The following is a 7,321-nucleotide window of genomic DNA, read 5'->3' as shown; positions in this document are numbered from 1 at the left end:
GCTCCGCGGCGTGTGGGATCTTCCCGGACCAGGGCTCGAACCCGTGTCCCCTGCACTGGCAGGCGGACTCTCAACCACTGCGCCACCAGGGAAGCCCTTCCTCAGTGTTTCTTAACTGAGCTTTCGTAGTAACTTTAACTGCACAGAGCCCCCGAGCGGGCTCGTTCCGAGTCCCGGCAGCTGTGATTACGTTGCAGCCACTGATTTCCAAGAAACCTCACGAGGGAATTTGTTACAGCCGCAGTGGACGCGGGTGCCCGGCACCGCCTTCCCGACGGCTTGTAGCAGGGGGAGCACTTGCCCGGCCTGGGCAGGACGAAGGGCTGGTGCTGGCCTGTTGCCCTGGCCTCGGCTGGCCCGGGCGGCCAGGGGAGTGATGCTTGCAGGGCGTTGGTTAACAAGGTGGGCCAAGGTAGTCCCTTGGGAGCTGGCCGGCCTGTTTCCGCCCCCCCACCCCCCACCCCCGGCCACCCTTCCCTCTGGGTTTCCAGCAGTCTGGGAGCCTGGTGGGTCCCGAGGTGGCCATCCCAGTTCTGAGTTTGATTTGGTCTCTCTTCTAGGGAACTCTTTCCTGTGTCCCTCGTTGGTTCCAGAACATACGAACACGTGGGAACAGACTGTTTCTTTTCCCCGAGACTACTGGAGACCCGTGACCCCGGGCTGCAGTGTTTCTAGGTCAGCCTCTTCCAGCACCTCCCTTCGTCCCCATGCCTCCTGGAGGGGCTGCTGGCCCCCAGGCCGGCCCCGCTGCCCCCATGCAGCTGGAGGAGCAGGGCACTGGCTCCTGCCCAGGCTCACGTGGAGACAGGGCCTTCCTGGGGCCACGGTCACAGCTGCTTGTGACGGAGAGGGACCAGTGGGCCCGGAAGTGCTGTCGTCATGGTGATGAACAGCACAGGTGTGCTTACTTATCCTTAAAATCGTCTTAACACTAGTGCTGGGAACTGGTCTGTTTCTCTCACTGCCTTCTAGCCCCCTCACCCCAAAGTGCACCGTCTGGAGACATGTGACACCCCAGGTGTGTAGGGTGCTTGGCGGGTCCCGGGGATGCTGGAGAGTCTGTGCCACCCACAGGCCTCCTGGCTCAGGCGTCTGGCTGGCGTCCTCTCCCCGAGCCCTTTCTGCTCTGGGGTATTGGAGGGCACCCCCTCCCGGGAGCTTGGAGAGGAGAGCCCCCACCTGCGCCACCCCCTGAAAACTACTACGAGCAAGGGCACCAGTGTCCTTTGTCAGCTGATTCCGTGCAGTCTGGGCCGGGCCACTTCTGCACCGACCATGACCTTAACAACACTGTCTAAGACCCCACTCGGTGGGCTGACCCGTGGGCCTCTGTAGAGCCCACAGGGCTGGAGACGGAGGTGAGGTGGGCGGGCCTGGGGTCCCGCAGGCCACGGGCCGGGTCCTGCTTCCAGGCTGTGCCTTGATGTGGTCACGGGCTGAGGAGCCAGGGAGCTGGGCCCTCCCAGGGGTCCTGGGCAGCCCGGGGTCTGCAGACCCTGCTCCACCTGCCCGGCCCTGGCCGTCGGGCCTCTTGCTGGTAGGGAGCGTCCTCTGCCTGGAAGCTGAGGGGCGGCACCCCTGGCTGATGCCACCGGGCTCAGCCTCCGAGGCTCAGGCCCCCGCTGCGGCTCGCCTTTGGGGATCCGGCGGGTGGGCCTCCCTCTTGGCCCCCTGCCCCCTTGGCCCCCTCACGTTCGGGGTCCCCCTCGCCCGGGACGGGAGGCTCAGACACACGCATGAGTAGTTTTCAGGTTCCGTGCCCTAAATTAGTATAGTGTGCACTTTGTTTTAAAAAGCCATGATTGAAGTCAAATTAACATATTTACCTTCCGTGCTCCCAGGGGAACCGTTAGGGAATCGCAGAGGTGCAGCGGCGGCTGCAGTGCCGGCTGCTGGCGAGGGTGGCACCCGGCTCTCCAGGCCTCCCGGGCAGGTGGTTCTCACGAGCGCTCACCCCCAGCCTCCCCTGCAGCTCCCCTGGCGCTCGCAGGGGCCCTGGGGCCCTCCTCCCCGGATGAGGCAGAGGAAACCAGGCAGGGGACTGTGCTATGGCCCTGAGGACTCGTGACCCCACCTACCCCACCCACCTTGGTGGCTCTTTCCTCTGGGCTTTGCTCAGCCCTTGTGGCCAATGCCCAGGGCCTTCGTCCTCCTCTCTCTGGTGTCTGCTTTTGGCCCAGGAGCGTTTTGTCCTGAGTCCTGTCTGTGGATGAAGGGGTCTCATGTCCACTCTCAAGATCCAGGCTCCAGTTCTCAGGCCTGTGAGCGAGTTCCTGCCCCACCCAGAGCCTCAGTTTCCCAATCTGTAAAATGGGGTAATGGTATTTATTCTGAACTTGAATTAAAAGAGGACACAGGACCTGGGAATTTAGGCCATTGAAACCAGCCCTGGGATTATTTAGGGAGCCTCCCCTCCCCCGCCCCGCCCCACACACATGTCTGCTCTTCTCAAGGAAACTGGATTCTGAGGTCAAAGGACCTGAGGTTTTCTGGATTCAGGGCTTAGGGGAGTGAGGGTCCTGGGGAGACCCGGGCTGCCCCACCACAGGGTGGGGCACATGCCTGGGCCTTGGGCCTGTGGACACAGTGTCTGTGGGTAGGCATTGCCTCCTCTGCCCTCGACACTATATTTTTAAAAACTTGTGCATGGATTTTTTTATATGCAGCACTGAAAATTTTATGATCAAAAAACTATTAATAGGGCCTCCCTGGTGGCGCAGTGGTTGGGAGTCCGCCTGCCGATGCAGGGGACACGGGTTCGTGCCCCGGTCCGGGAAGATCCCACATGCCACGGAGCAGCTGGGTCCGTGAGCCATGGCCGCTGAGCCCGCGCGTCCGGAGCCTGTGCTCCGCAACGGGAGAGGCCACAGCAGTGAGAGGCCCGCGTACCGCAACAACAACAAAATAAATTTAAAAAAAGCACACCTTTGTGTAACGAGGTACAAACTAATATTTAAATCCATTGTTCAGTTCTCACACTGCTTCCGACTACCTTTTATTACCATGTAAGTGGATATCTTAAGCACACTTGGCCGTGTAGCCTACAGAAAAGGGCAAAGATCTCAAGCGCACAGTTTGATGTATTTTTTTTCTTAATTTATTTTTGGCTGCGTTGGGCCTTCGTTGCTGTGCCCGGGCTTTCTCCGGTTGCAGCGAGCGGGGGCTACTCTTGTCGCGGTGCGCGTGCTTCTCATTGCGGTGGCTTCTCTTGTTGCGGAGCGCGGGCTCTAGGCGTGTGGGCTTCACTAGTTGTGGCTCTCAGGCTTCAGTAGTTGTGGCTCGTGGGCTCTAGAGCGCAGGCTCAGTAGTTGTGGCACACGGGCTTAGCTGCTCCGCAGCATGTGGGATTTTCCCGGACCAGGGCTCGAACCCGTGTGCCCTGCATTGGCAGGCGGGCTCTTAACCACTGCGCCACCAGGGAAGCCCCCATCTGAACCGTTTTTAAGTGTATAGTTCAGTGTGGCATTGAGTACATTCATATCGTTGTGCAACCATCACCACATCCGTCTCCAGAATTTTCCCATCTTCTCAAACTGAAGCTCTGTCCCCACAAAACTTGCACTGCCCCTCCTCTTCTCCAGCCCCTGGCCCCCACTGTCTCCATGAAGCTGACTTCTCTAGGTCCTCCCATGGGTGGAATGCCACAGGATTTGTCTTCTGGAGACCGGCTTATTTCACTGGACACGATGTTCTCCAGGTCATCCTTGTCGTACCCCATGTCAGAACTCCCTTCCTTTTTAAGGCTGAGTAATATTTCATGGTCTGAGCAGGAAAGCTCGATCAAAGAGCATTTGAGGAACTGAGTGTATTTATAGTCCCTGAAGAAAGAACATTGCACTCCAACTGTTCAGTTAGTTACACAATTGCTGGGTGTCCCCCAGGCAAGAGCACCAGCCCCCTTGGGCAACGCTTTTTTGCTCCTGGGCAGAAATAATCATTTGCATCTCTTCTGGGCACAGCCTTGTTTAAGAGTTAGCAGGTCGCAGCGTCTGGGACATAATCAATATCAGAGAGCAAACCAAGCAGAGGTACCTACAGTCCCCTGGAGAATGAAACAGTCCTGGTGGCCTCGTTGGCCGGTCCCTCCTGTGACATGGAAAGGGCACAGTCACCCTTTACCATATTTCCAAGTTTTTGATCATCGTTCAGCATCCCTCTGTGATCATAATTTCCAAGTATAGTTTCTAGAAGCGGGTTTTGTGTTCTGATTCATCACACGCCGTGGTAAGAGGGCACCCTGTGGAGGACAACACCGGAGCTGTGCGGCACGGGGGAGCTGCTAAGGCTGGTCGGTTTCTCTGCATTTCACAGGGAGGCTCAGGTCCGTTTTCAAGAAGCTCGCTAACTGCAGAGGTGGGTTTTTGCTCTTACCGGTCTCCCCCCAGAGCCTGGGAGCCCATGCGTGTTGCCAGCGGTGGCCCCGGGTTCAGGGTCGGCTGCAGGATCGGCTTGTCCAGCTCCGTCAGGGAATAAAAGAGACCAGATTCCCATGGAACTGCTGCAGATGGCTACATTGCCATGAAAGGTAAAGGGACTCCGGAAAAGTATTTGTTTCTGAATTCTGAGGCGTTGGGGAGAAGGCACACAGTGTACAGAACGTTTTGTGTAGTTTGCAGACGTGAATCTGCTGCCTGGAGGGCTCGAGCTGCACTGGGTTGGAAGAGGAGGGTTTTCTTCCCCAATATTCCAAGACCAGCCCCGCAGTTAGGTCTTGGTCGTTGTGGTCAGCATGAACCTTGGGCAGCAGCCCATCACTTCGTGGACCTAAAGACATCTGGAGACCTGGCCCCCTTGCCACCGTCGGGTAGGAGCCGTCTAAGGGTGAGCCCACGCAGGGCGCCTCCTCGGGAGATGCGCACGTGGGCAAGTATGTCCCTCTTTGTGGACAGCCCCCTTCTGGCCTGCAGCTTCCAGGGAGCAGAAGCCGCCTGTGGATGACCAGATGGGATCGGCTCCTTTCACGGGAGTGCCAGCCTGGAGGCAGGGACATCCTGCAGGGGCATCAGGCAGAACCATAGCCTGAGGGTTTGCTTGCTGTTTCCCAGAGTAAGAGCATAAATGGGCGGTGAGGGTGGAGGCCAGCGTGGAGCTCCTGGAAGGGAACACGTGAGGATTCTGTTCCCATGGACGGCGCTGGATGGGCCAAGCTGAGCCCGGGAAGGCTGGCTCTGGACTTGACGCCTCTTCCTGGGCAGTTCTTCCCGTGGAGTTGAGAATTGCAGGACATCAAATCCAGCATTCCCCAATTCATCAGCTGAAAACAGTCGTTTATGATTGACTCTGAGAAACTACAGAGAACAGTCAGATGTGAAGTCCGACTTCATTTATTTCAGGGTCTGATTTGGGGAAGATGAAACCGGTATCGTTGTCAGAGGAGATGTGGGTATTTGATCAAGTAGAACACTGAATGGTTTCAGCCTGGCTGGCTATTAATCCAAGGGACAACACATTTAACAAAATAATCTTAGAAATCAGTAACACCTTTCTAAGGAACCTTAACTGCTTGGGGAGAGAAGAATCTTAATTAAAAAAAAAAATACTAAGGATGTGACTAGTGCAAAGTACTGAAAGTCACCCTGGGGCAATCGGATGAGCGGTCAGGGTGGTGGTGAAGCACCCAGGTCTCCTCGTCCTGACACACCAGCACCGGTCACCATTTTCACACAACACCAGGTTCTTGTTTTACAAAATATAATGCTTGGCGGTAAAGGATCCATAAGCACCTTTAAAAAATTGTCTTATGAATACGCCCATCAAAACCAAGCAAATTTTGCCCAAATTTTAACGTTTCACGGCTTCTTTTCAGACTCGTCGTGTCCAGGTATTATAAACCCAAGGAAATAAAGATTCCTCTCTATGAACCTCCCACAGTGTTCCCTGTGTCCGTCCTAGGTTTTATCTTCCCCATCCGCTTTCACGTGCTGGGGCAACCAGACATTTCACTTTAGGGCAGAATGCCTCTTTTCCCCGTGATAAGGAAACACACCCTTCGGTGTGCTTGGATGTGAGCCGCGCTGCTAGTAGCCCCATTTTATTAGTTGCGCCTTTTAACTCCCGTAACTAACTTCTCCCTGATCAGGAAGGCTGCAGGTGATAGGAGGGACATGATAGGGACCTGCTTGTCTTACGTAAACGTCTTAGCACATCAGGCGAACCCAGAGCACACCTGTCAGCATCCCCCCAACACACACACGTGCCTCTCACACCTTGTTAAAGTGGCCGGGAACGTGGGCATGGAATCTGATGAACCCGCATAGGAGGCAGAGTGTGTGTTAAAGCTTGGCTTACCGACCAGTGTTTGGATCCTATACTTACAAATGATCCATCTATCTAAACATTAGTAGTTAATTAAATTTAATATTAGTGTAGGGTGTTAAAGTAAATGATTTCGGGAATTTTAGGTTGATATACCACACAGTTGCTTTTTTTTTTTTTTTAACATCTTTATTGGGGTATAATTGCTTTACAGTGGTGTGTTCAAAGTGAATCAGTTCTACATATACATATGTTCCCATATCTCTTCCCATGCTTTTTTTTTAACTTTGTATTTTGAGATAATTATAGATTCACGTGCTGCTGTGAATTGTACAGAATGGATGGATAAACAGAAGTGGTCCATCCCTACGATGGAGTATTGTTTGACCATAGAAAGGAGTGAAGTACCCTTGAAATGGGTGAATTTTATAGTGTATGAGTTATATCTTATTACAGCTGGTATTAAGAAAGATAATACTGAGAGACACAGTGGACCCTTTACAGGAAGCCCCTGGGGCTGCCCTTTCGTAGCCCCCCACCTCCTCTCTCCCGCCCCTCTGACAGTCGTTAACTGCCCGGGTCTCTGTTTCTGGAAGCTGTCCTTCTCCCCTACGCTTGCCAGCATTTGGTGTGTTGCTGGTTTTCGTTTCAGCCATTCTGATAGGTCTGTAGTGCATCTGTTTGTAGTAATTTGCATTTCCTAGATGGCTAAAGGTGGTGGACATCTTTCATGTGCTAATTTGTCATCTTGTGTGTCCTCTTTCATGAGAAGTTTCTAGGACTTTAGCCAATTTTCTCTTTTTTTCCAGCACATGTGTATGTATATCATTTATTTTAAAAACTGGGCTCTGAGCATACATTCGGTTTTAGAGTTTGGTGTCTTCAGTTAACATACTGCAAATTCTTTTCATGTTATCAATATTCTGTGATTTTTCTTTAATTGAAGTATAGTTGATTTATGATGTGTTAGTTTCTGATATACAGCAAAGTGATATATATATATATATATATAATTTTCCATTATGGCTTATTACAAGATACTATAGTATTCTTTTTCGTATTCTTT

The sequence above is a fragment of the Phocoena phocoena genome, chromosome 6 (genome assembly GCF_963924675.1).
Source record: "Phocoena phocoena chromosome 6, mPhoPho1.1, whole genome shotgun sequence".
NCBI lineage: Eukaryota > Metazoa > Chordata > Mammalia > Artiodactyla > Phocoenidae > Phocoena > Phocoena phocoena.
Note: the sequence above shows the minus strand (reverse complement) of the source record.